We start from the raw sequence: 12,215 nt of genomic DNA on the forward strand, positions 1-12,215 counted from the left end.
ATGTGCTGGGTTTCGCATAATGTTTACAAGTGTGCCTGCAATGTTTCAGCAAAATGTTTTATTAACGCTTTGTTCTAATAACACAGATTACAGATAAGTGTAGTCTGTTAGAGAGTTGAAGAGAGTGACTCAAGTTGATGTTCAGCATGGGAAAAAGGGTGACTGAGGAGATCAGGATGTGTGTGGCAGTCTGGGAAAACCCGTCGGATGTCACTGGAAAATATCCAAAAAAAGACCAATAATTGTGTTTTGGCCAAAATTGAGTTTTTTTCTGCTGATAACATACGATGACACCTCAACTTGTGGGTCTTTTGGGCAACAAACATGGTGGCAAACACAGTCAGTCTCCTTAAAGACATCTAAATCCTTGCTAGCTATGGTAAGTGTGATTTCCTCACAGTGAATAGTGGAATGGAAATAATCCTAATCAGTTCAGTTTATAATCAGCTACCAGCTGTGAAAATTTCTGTGATGCCCTTTCTCCACAGTCAGAATGAAATCTTTAAATATAGTTTTCTCCATTATCAGTTTCAGGTTGAGGTAACCAGATTTTAAATGTTTGAACTTTACTTCTGGTTGAGATGCCAAACAAAGAAAACCACATTTCATAACTATATGTAATCGAAAATGTCAAAAATTTCCCCATGTGAAGGGTTTTCCCAGGTACATATATAGTACATACCCAGCACTGTATTTACAAATCTCTCAGAAGAATCCTGCTACTATAGGGTCTGTTTTTATTTGTCCAACAATAGATCTGTAATCTATATAAGTTCCACATACCCACATTTTCTTTCTGCATACTTATGGTTATATAATAATTCACACTGGTGTTTGTGAAGTTGGCTGAGGTTTGTATAATGGTCACTGTTCTTTGTGTCAACACACTTTTAAAGACTAAAGTAAAACCTTGGCCTCTTTTTTGCACATATGCTGAAAAGGGTACTGGAATGTTATCAGTGGTGTTCCTAAAAGCAGGAAGGCTTTTCTGAGGTATGTAACGTCTCTGCTATGACATTCTTAGGAGAGGACAATACATGCCAACCCAGCTGAAAAAAAAAAAACACTGCTCACGGGAAATATGTGTTTTGTGTGAGTGTGTGAGAGATTTCCTTTACATTCTTTACCAGATAACACAATGTTCCAGAAGGTTGAGAACTCACTCCAAGATTATTCTAACTATTCAGCCAGCACAGGTCTATAGAGAGTTGAATTATGTAAATCTCGGTTATTTCCAATCATATCCATGACTGACCATGGTTGCTTGCATAGACGTGGCTGTGCAACATCAGAGCACCGTTTGACCAATAAGCGCCAACCCGTCACGCCGAGGTGTGGGATTTCAGTCATGAGAATCCAGGCCACGTCCCCAGAGCTCAGACCGCTGCTATCCAATTCACTTTCGTTCATCAGCTCACTTTCTAATGGATTCTTTTCATTCTCTCTTTCTCTTTGTTGAATATTCTCTTTGTGCAGGCCGCTCTTGCTTCTCGGGCATCTATTTACAAGGCTGCGGAATGACTCACATTTTCTCATTGGCTCTCTCTTTTCATTAGTCCACTACAGCCGGCGCACTGAGCCGAAAGTCCCATTCAAGTCGTTCAGTGTTGCAGAATGTCATTAAAGTTAAACTTCTCTAAATAAAGATCTGAAAAGAAAGTCCTCGTTGTGAAACTCCCTGCTTAAGTTAAACACATTTATAATTTATTAGACCGCCGTTAAAAGAGCATTGGAGACTCAGATACAGTGCAAACCAGAAAGGAGAGAAGAAAACAGGGATGATGAATACATCAGTAGTCATAGATCTTAAAAGACTATGAGAATGTATTCATTTTCTTTTTCTTTTTTTATTTATATGTCTAGTTTATGGCTTTCTTTGATTATTATGGAAACTTTACTGTCAAATTAAAGTGAAACAATCAACACCTTACACTGACTTTGCATAATTAGTAGATTGACAGTTATGGTTTTATGTTTAGTGTGATAAGTAAGGAATAACACACTTCAGGGCATTCTGCCACCATGACGATGATTATATACCAATAACAGCACATCCTGAAGTGTTTTACACCAGAGCAATATGCCGACACATCATAGTTTTTTATCCATTTATAGTTACTTTTAATGCTGTGGAATGTCCGGGAACCAAGTTAGTCCCTCATATTAATTATGGCAGCTATAAATAGTCGTCCACACACAAGCCTCTCTTTTTTCTATCTCTATTTTGTCTTATACAATTAATAAGACAAAAAAAAAAAAAAACTCATAACAGCTTGTTGCGTTACTGTTATTAGGCACTGACACTGGAGACTCCTTCCATAAGTATCAAATAAACGTCTCCTTACAGAAAGCTTCACTATAACAACAGTTTTTCTTAGTTAAATAATAGCACATCTTAAATATATTCTTATTAATCAATTACGTATACGAATCAAGACCTTCTGACCAATCAGATTCGAGTATTAAAAGGCGCCGTGGTACAAATGTTGTTTTTCTTTGCTTGTTTTTTTTTTCAGTTTAACATATGCTACAGTCTGATAGCTAGTTAAATCATACTTTGTTGCTAAAATATCTCCTTCTATAGAACCCTGTTTAATCCATTAAAATGAACATATATACATTATCAGCTTTGTGGAAATGAAAACATGCAAACCTTGGTATAAAAACAGAAATATATATTTTAGGGGAGAGCTGCATAGTCTAAAATGATGTAGAAAAAGTTAAAACATAGTAATATAAATATAACATAATATTTAATGCAGTTTGACTGTTAATTGGGTGGTCAGTGCTGTCCAGGTTCATGCTGAGATATAAAATAGGCCTCTGGTCAGATGAATTTGTGTTTAATTTAATTTGTTTTTTCTTTTTTTTTTGTCTTTTCCTTAGTTTATTTAAAACTGTTTTGTGAATCTCTACTAGTGTCCAACATGGCTCAGTGCTTGGGCCGCCTTCTCTTCTCTTTCTATCATCACATGATTTTCTGTACTGCACCTCAAGCATTTTAAGCAACAAGTACAGCTCAGTTTGAAACACCATCATTAAAAACACACGGATGACAAGCATCATGACTTTTTTTGGTGTGAACTTCCCCTGACTGTTTGAACAGCTGAGATAAGAACTTGAACAAACACTAACCATGCACTTAAAACATACGCATCACTTATTTACTTATTTATCTGCTCAGATTCCTGTTTCTGGCAGCTTGTTAGTGTCTGTAGACTCTGGCCAATCTGTACAGGCATATGGATTTGTTTTTCAAGTAGACAACTGAGCAGTTGCTCTGTATAAGAGCATCTGCCAAATGTTGTAGATGTAAATAGTCCCACACAGACACCCTAGATTTGCACATCCCAAAATCAGTTTATTCCCAAGTCTCACCCTTGTTCCAGTGGATAATCTCACATGGACACTGTAGATTTGTACCTAAGAATTGCTGTTGTAATCATAAAGACTGCCCTGTGACTCTGATTCACAATCTGCTCATACTGAACTTCCTTAGTTCTGCCTTCACTTCTATATGTAAACTGTAATGATTTATAAGCCCACTATCCGATGTCACCCAGAGGAAGATGTGTTTCCTTTTAGTTCCCTTTTGAGTCTGATTTCTCCCTCATGTTGTCTCAAGGGGTTTTGTCTTGCCACTGTTGCCATGTAACATGTAAATAAATCTGGGATAGCGTGATTTTGAACATTTTTATTTTGGTTTAGTTGAAGTAGCCATAAATCCCTTCATAACCATATATAGTCGTAGCTATTAACTGTCCATTGTAGTGTCACGAATTCCCCCTCTCAGCACAGGTCACGGCTCTCAATGCAAATAGCGCTACTTCTGTGTTTTGTATTTAATTCCTGTCATGTTTTTGCTTATATAGCCACATAAGTGTTGTTTGGATTTCAGTCTTTTCTCCACCCCTGTTTTGTCATTGGTTCATCTCCCTATTGTGTCTTGATTGTGTTCACCTATTTATACTATCCTGTGTCTTTGTTTCTTTGTGAAGTTGCTTGTTTAATGTGCATTACTGAGCTGGTCTCCGCTAAAGTCTTGATGTGTCACGATTATGGGTTGTGCTTGTGTGTTGCTGTCTGCCTGTTATTTGACCCATGCTACAGACTTTGATAATGATTTGTGGAAAGCCCCAAATAAATACACACTGCTTTTATACACTTGTGTCCTTCCTCAACTCACCACATATTATCATTCGACCTTAGATATGAGCCTGTTTTTCTCTCAGGCTCAGCTCAGTGCATTTATGTGCAAGATTTGATTAATTAACATCAACTTGACGGTGCAGCTAATCCATCACAGTGGTTCCAATTAGGAATCGGCTCATTAAAGGAGTGTGTGGAATCATTAACTAAATCTACCATCTGTGAATGCTTTCCCCACTTGTGACAAGTCTAGTGTAGCAGTGCATGTTGTTATCTGATTAAAAAAGACAAGCAGTTCAGTAATATTATATTATACTATCTTAAGGTAGGGATTAATACAGGTAACTGCAGTGCTAACACATACTGCAAAGAGACTGACTGGAAGCTTCCGCATTCAGTGATGGCACGTTAAGGGAAAGTTGTAACTCAAACAAAGACTGAATGATCCACCTCTTCACCAAACACTTATGCTGCATTTTACTAAACCTTGCAACTCAGAAATTTCAACTTCTGACTAGGAAAAACTACTGAAAATGCCCCCTCAACTTGGAATTCCTACTCAGATGGTCAGGATGGTCTTCTCAATCCTGAGTTCAGCACTTGATGTCAAATCAACATGGCTGCTCACAGCATTAGCAGTAACCAAAGTTACTTTTAAATGATTTATACTGTGTCTACAAGTATTTGCTTTAGATCAATCAACATACAGACATAATCAATTGTTAAATCTATAAAACTGACTATACAATTCACTGTTTTGAGGAGAAAAATATAGATCACTCATCATAGTTAGCTGGCTAGATTGATGTTAACAAAAGAGGAACATGGAGGCGTCCATGACTTTTTCCCCCACTTTGTAGCTTGAACGCCCAGAGATTGGAAATGGTATACGATGGTAAATGAGTTTTGACATCTTGTTTCTGAGAATAAATGAGCAGTATTTTTTTAAAAAAAAAGACTTGTACTGTTTTGTTGTTGTACCAGCTACTTTCTAATAGTGTTTTAGCTTGATAATATTCTTAGATGAGGAGTGATTTGTACCAGCATGAGGAGGTGTTTTTGATAGAAACTATAGAGTACTTCTTTAAGTTGCTCTGGCTAAAGACATCTACCAAATGCCAACCCATTATTAAAGTATTATACTGGTTTAAACATTGTATGAATGAGCAATTCTTTAAAGTCCTACCTTAACCTTCGAAATATTTGATACAAATTGAGTCATGCGTAAGAGCAAGTTGCTTAAAAGCTATCACCCAGAAAGTTTTATATAGAATCCTTTTAATAAATATTACATACTTACAGCATTAAAGTTTTTCTTTTATTTGTATCTGCATTGTTTCTCCTTCTCTTGTTCTTGCTCACATAGCGTTTTTGATACAGTGTGTGTGTGTGTCTGAGAGAGTGTATGATGACAGAGCGAGTGAGAGAGATGTTAAGAGGAAGTCACAATGAGAGGACTGGGAACCGTGTTAAAAATAAATCTGTCAGCGGTTCCCGTATTGCACTGTGTGTTACAGCAGAGCTGACAGACACCGAAAAGTAGTTAACAGCACTGATAAATAAGGTTTGGAAAAAAATGCGTATGTAAAAAGACATGCGAGAGATTCTGGACCACTAGTTTGCTACATTATTTAGAGTGGAAATCTGTTAAAGTATGTGATATAAGCTGGAGAAATGGAGAGATGGACTCATGCCATGTTTTATCTCTGTAATGATCCATCTCTCTTCTCTGTGTCAGACTTCACTCAGTGCTGATTGATCTGCCCTTCTTCCATCCTGTATACGTGGAGAGAAAGCAAAAGGAGTCATGGTGAGGACAGAGAGCTTCCTATCTGCCAAAGAAAGGAATAAAACACAACAGTGCATGCTGTTATAGGAAAATAATCAATGCTGGGATGGTGTGATGTAGCCCAACACAAAGAGGAGTTACTGTTACCGTCCTGACGTTGATTATTTTCCAATAAGAGCATGTCCTGAAGTGTTATATTACTCGTATTATACCATAGCAATTAAAAAAATGTGGAAAATCCACAAAACAAGTCAGTTCCTGTTATCAGTTATGTTATAGCAGCCGTGAACAGTCTCCTCACCAGCCTTCTAGGTATATTAGTCATGTTATTGAGAAGCCAGAAAGTACAAAGTCCTCTGTCTTACTGACTGTTACAAATCTCTGACACTGGAGACTCCTTCCAAAAATAACAAATAAATGTTTCCTTTCAAACACATCACCATATCAATGATTATACATTTTTTCTTCTTAAATAACAGTACATTTAAATCACTTTATTATTAGGCCTAGATTATGTTTAGCACAATAATGTTAGAACTGCTATTATAGAAAATCTATCAACCCCATTCTTACCAGTCAGATTCGACAATTTCAGAGCGCTGTGGTATAGGTTCTCCATAATGTCCCATTTGTCTTTGGATGGGACTGTCAAATGTCTGGAAAGTTTTTTTTGTTTTTTTTAAAAGTCGTGATATGATAACTATGTTGCAAATTTCTGAAACATCACAGTATTGCCAGGTTTCAGCAAGGGTTTGTGATGAAACAGACATCTGAGTTAATATGTTGAGGCCATAACCCAAGTATCTCAAATTATTAGGTTGTGACCATGAAGCCCACAGATTAACATGTTGTCTAATGTCATACTTAATACTGTATATGGCCTCCAGTTAATTATTTGCCAGGGATGGGTGAAAAAGTCTATTTGCTTATGGTGACACAGGCTAATGGTATTCATGTTGCAACTCCAGTGGCAAGCTTGCGTATCTCATTTATGCATCATTCCAGTGTAATATTATCACTCAGCTCCATGTTTGGTGTCCAGAATGGTCCAATTCAGTTGATTTCTGTTTAAATACAAGTTGTGACCAGTTGCAGTATTTATACTTAGATAACCATTTCATGGTGACGAAATACTCGTTGCATCAATATAGTTATTTGTGGCTACACCTTGTTACAAAATAACCACCGTGTCTCCTAGTGGCTCTGTAAAAATCAATACAATTTCAGGATTTAATAAAAATGTGTGTGTATTTTTTGTGTGTTTGTATTGGACTAGGAGTTTGTTGGCCTTTTGGTTTGGCTGCTGGGTACAGCCAGGGTTAATCAGCTACAGTACTGGGCAAACATACATACATACACACACACACACACACACACACACATAGAGGTATCACAGATACTCACATTAAAACATTCTTCACACCCACACACACTTCTGTCCCCATGTATTAACTAGAACACAGAGTGCTACACAAAATGGATGGATCACACCCAAAAGAAAGACAATCTGGGTGTAACTGTTTCATTTTGATGACTCACTGTGCAACTGAATGTGATAGTACTGTATGTTTACACTGACAATATCTATCGGCTTTGCATTTCAGCTTGTTTTTATTGTCAATTCTCATATATAATGACAACAGAAATTTAAATCTTATGAACCTTTATCCAGTGCATCTGTAATATGTGTGATTACCACAAATAAGAATTTTGACACATTTCCCTTTCCTGAGAAATGAATGAAAATCTGTTTAGTTACTCTTTAGTTAACAGTCTTAGTTAAGGTCTTAGGATGAGACTGACATGACAGAAAATCTTTCCAAAGCTGTTCTTATGTAGTTTCCTCCAAACATTTAACAATATAGAGCAATACTATAAAAAATGGTGATAGTATGTTTCATTAGTCTTTTAGTATCCATGGGCCATTAAACTCACACAAACAAACCCATGCATAACCACAAATCCTTCCTCCAGAAAAGCAATCCCATCTCTGAAAGGATGAATTATATACATTTAGATTTTAAGTTATATAGATTTTCCCAGTTTTTCTTGCCAATTTGTTCAATTGCCAATTCCCTCCCACCCTATCATATGACAGCTATCAACCACAGATGTGCTTCCTCCAAGACACCATCCAATGGGAACTTTTCGAACTGTTGCTCATGCTGCTTCACAGTGCAGCATAACACACACGGAGGAAAGTGCTATCTGCCCTCTTCCACATACATGAACTCACAGATGCCAGTGATTGGCTAGTGTCACTGTGATTGACAGGGAAGAGAAAGTATGCCATCCCTCACATCCAGACCCATGGCCCATTTTGCTTCTTTGGTCACAGATGTGGCATCTTCGAGATACAAACTTCTGATCTCCCGATGATAGAGTTTTTTTAATTTAAAAATTCACAAAAGTGTTCTAGAAAAATACATTTTGCATAAATGTTTATTGACTGCTATTTGAATAAATACACTATATGGCCAATATGTATGTGGACACCTGACCATCACAGCCATGTGTGGGCCTTCCCCAGAGTGTTGCCACAAAGTTGGAAGCACTGGAAACATGTCCAGGATGACAATGCACAAAGTGAGGTCCATGCAGACATGGTGTGTCAAGATTGGAGTTTATTGTCATTTCAGCAATATACAAGAACATAGTGAAATGAAACGTTTCTCCAGGACCAAGTTGCTACATAAGACAAGCACAGAACAACACAGAACTACAAGGGACTACATAAATTATACAATAATTGAGTGTCCTGCACAGAGCCCTGACCTCAACCCCACTGAACAACTTTAGGATGAACTGGAACTATGACTGCACCCGAGACCTCCTTGTTCAACACCAGTGCCTGACCTCACTAATGCTATTGTGGCCGAATGATCACAAATCCCTACAGCCACACTCCAAAATCTAGTGGAAAGCCTTCCCAGAAGAGTGGAGCTTATTATAACAGAAAAGGGGGACTAAATCTGGAATGGGATGTTCAACAAGCACATATGGGTGTGAGGGTCAGATGTCCACAGATGTCCTTTTGGCTATATCGTATGCTTTCTATTCTTTTCTTGTTACAAGGAAAGTTGTCGAAATGATTTATCTATGGTAATCACACATAAGCTACAGACATGATAGATATTAAGTTGGAAAAAATACTGAGGAATTCCTTTAACTTCCTTCCAGTAACCGCTTATCCTGTTCAGGGTTGTGGTGGATCAGGAGTCTATCCCGGAACGATGACGTGAGGCAGGAATACACCGCCACCAGTCCATCAAGCACCATGAACACACACATTTACACACAGGGGCAATTTATCATACCACCTCATACCACCATATGCCCTATCATAGAATCCAGAGGAAACCTGGTAAGAAAACAGGAAGATCTTGCAAAACTCAACACAGGTAGCAACCCGAGCTCAGGGCTCAGGATCTAATCAGGGCTCCTGCAGCTGTGAGGCAGCAACGCTATCTGCTGCACCACCGTGCCGCATTTATTCAATAATTTAATGAAATGATTTAACCTGTTGTCTTTGCTACTTGATCAAAACTGTATCTTGTGTGTGTATGTGTGTGTGCATATACATGTGAGTTATCTGCCATGAGCATACAAATCACATGCCTGAATGTTATCCATTGCTGTTATTTTTACCCAGGCTCAAACACACACACACACACACACACACACAGACACACACACAAACCACAGATAAAGATAAGTTGTCAGTCATCTGTACTCTACCTGTTCTACATCACCTCAGATCATCCAGGTACTGAGCACACACACACACATACACACACACATACACACACACACACACACCTCTCTCTTTATTCTGTTTCCTTTTCTACTTCCTTTCTTGCATCCTTTTTTTGCCGTCTGTGGTTTGATCTATTTTCTCTCAGCTTGAATTCACTGTGTGATGCCCCATTTCTCTTGTATGAAAGGGAAAAATTTTGCACTTTTCACGTGTCTCATTCCATGTATTAGGCTGTGAGAATGCTACTACATGTGAGGGAATCATTTCAGATAATAGGAGTGATGATTAAATTTGACGAAAAGGGAAAGGAAGCCATGGAACCATGTTTATTTCATAAGGCACTCTTTCTTTTTCTATCTTATTATGCTCTGTGTGTGTGTGTGTGTGTGTGTGTGTGTGCGTGTGCTGCAAAAGAAACCGACAATTTAGAAGGAAAATATAGCTTTAGGAACAGAAAGACAGAATGCTACGGAAGGTTCTGGATACTGGCCTTATCAGAGATGATTATCTTCATTCACACACTTTTTCTGATGCTGTATTGATTATGAATACCAAATCAAGTCTCCTTAAAGTAAAGGAAAGAAGAGTCTGTCAAGGTACACTATTGAGTAATTACACTTTTGTGATTTCCTGAATGCAGCTCTTCATCCTGTGCAATTAGCAAGCTAGCTAACAAGCTTAGGCTGAATAATCAAATCTCAGGAAATAAGATTTGTCTTCCTGTATTACGATTAATATTACATTGATGTAATAGTGAAGATTCAAATCTCATTATAGAGTGTCAGAGTTACAGTCATCATAATACGTAATCACACTATTGTGTGTAGCTTAGATGTAGCTCTTCACCTTGTGCAATTAGCAAGTATGCTAACAAGGCTATGCTTAATAAACAAAACTCAGAAAACAGAAATTACGAATTGTAATAACTTATAATGTTGATTATTTATAGAATTTTTTTTAAAAAAATATCCAGTATTATAAGTTTATTACTGTTTGTTACTAAAATCTTCATGTATTATGAAAAATCCACCATCCTGAATTATTATCTAGAAACATATACAACATAATTGTAATTATTTATTACAAGAAAACTAGCAGCAGAAAACAAATCAGACTGTGTAAGTACCATACTACCCATGCTAAATGATAAATGACATCAAAAAAAACAAAAATTAAGCAACAAAAATGAGAATAAAATTATAGATGATTATCGAATGACATTCTAATGAACAACTGAGTTTTTAATTCACAAAAAAATAAATGTGTTACTTACATCCATATTACAGTTTCTACCCTAAATGTTAATGGTAGTTTTGCTAGCCGCTAATGCTAGTCAACTTACAGAGCTCTCACAGGCAGTCACACCAGGCGTTAGAGGTTTAATAGTTCAATAATTCTAATTATTTTATCATTTTCAACATTGAATTTTTCAACTTTTTGTTGCAGTACTACTTAACTTATATAAAAAGGACTACCTACAACATATTTATGATTTAGCAAAAACAGCCTGTGTTATGTTTCCTGTGCACAACATGATTATATTTTGGCCTTGTGGTTAGATGGATGTGATAGTAAAGCTTCAAATTCCATGAAGTCAGTGGTACAAACCACTGACTTCATGGAATAATTAAAGATATAAAGTGGTATAAACAGGCTGTAAACATTGAAATACAAAACACTATTGCGATTTTACCCTAGTGCAATTAGCATGCTAGCTGGATTGAAATCAATAAACAAAACTCAGTAAGCAAATAAATAGTGGTTTTATATCTCTAAATGACTAAGCATTTCGTGGTAGAAGACGATATAAATATACCATAATGTGCTTATTACTCTACAGCAGTAAAACGCTGCCGTACATTATGCAAGAGATCCGCCATTTTGAAATCTAGCTCATGGCATGACGTTATTTCTTGGCTTAAGAATTACGTGGGTGTGTTTATGTTGAAGATTTACCTCCAGTGAAATTAAAGATAAGAAATGATTGTAAATTTTATAATCTGTCAATGCAGTGTAATTAGCAAGCTAGCTAGCTACTAGCCTTGCTCTGTTAGGAATCAGGCAGTACTGTATCTCCGAATGACTCAGCATATCATGGTGGATGTCAGTATAAAAATAAGAAGCACCAGCCTGGTATGTGCTTATTACTTTACAGCAGGAAAAGCTGCCTGCATTATGCAGGAGATTTGCCATCTTGAATTGCAATTACTTTGATGCATCTCCTGTCCACACCATGACGTTATTTCTTGGCTTCAGACTGAGATGGATGTGATGGTGGAGCTTCACGGCGGGACGCTGCTGTGACAGTGTCATGGTTCCTGTGGTTATTCAGAGAGCTGGCCAGGAGGACAGAGAGAGAGATCCAAGGATGATATAATCTGTTCCACACTCATGCTAGTTTAAACTCTCTCTCTTTCTCTCTCTCTCTCTTTCTCTCTCTCTCTCTCACACACACACACACACATACCGTTACTCACTACATATGGAGAAGGAGAGAAACCTCAACAGAGCTGTATCAAC

At 37.3% G+C, this 12,215-nt stretch overlaps 1 long non-coding RNA gene across 2 annotated transcripts in view; it reads right to left on the reverse strand.

Annotated features, from left to right (window-relative positions):
* Window positions 1-7,256, reverse strand: part of LOC113545645 (uncharacterized) — a 31,624-nt gene extending 24,368 nt beyond the window's left edge. For both annotated transcript variants that reach the window (XR_008304139.1, XR_003404639.3), the window contains exons 1-2: window positions 6,512-7,256; window positions 5,450-5,925 (exon numbers count right to left, since the gene is read on the reverse strand). This is a non-coding gene — a long non-coding RNA (uncharacterized LOC113545645). The remainder of the gene's footprint in view (window positions 1-5,449; window positions 5,926-6,511) is intronic.
* Between the last annotated feature and the right edge of the window lie 4,959 nt (window positions 7,257-12,215).

Source organism: Pangasianodon hypophthalmus, chromosome 16 (genome assembly GCF_027358585.1).
Source record: "Pangasianodon hypophthalmus isolate fPanHyp1 chromosome 16, fPanHyp1.pri, whole genome shotgun sequence".
Classification (NCBI taxonomy): Eukaryota; Metazoa; Chordata; class Actinopteri; order Siluriformes; family Pangasiidae; genus Pangasianodon; species Pangasianodon hypophthalmus.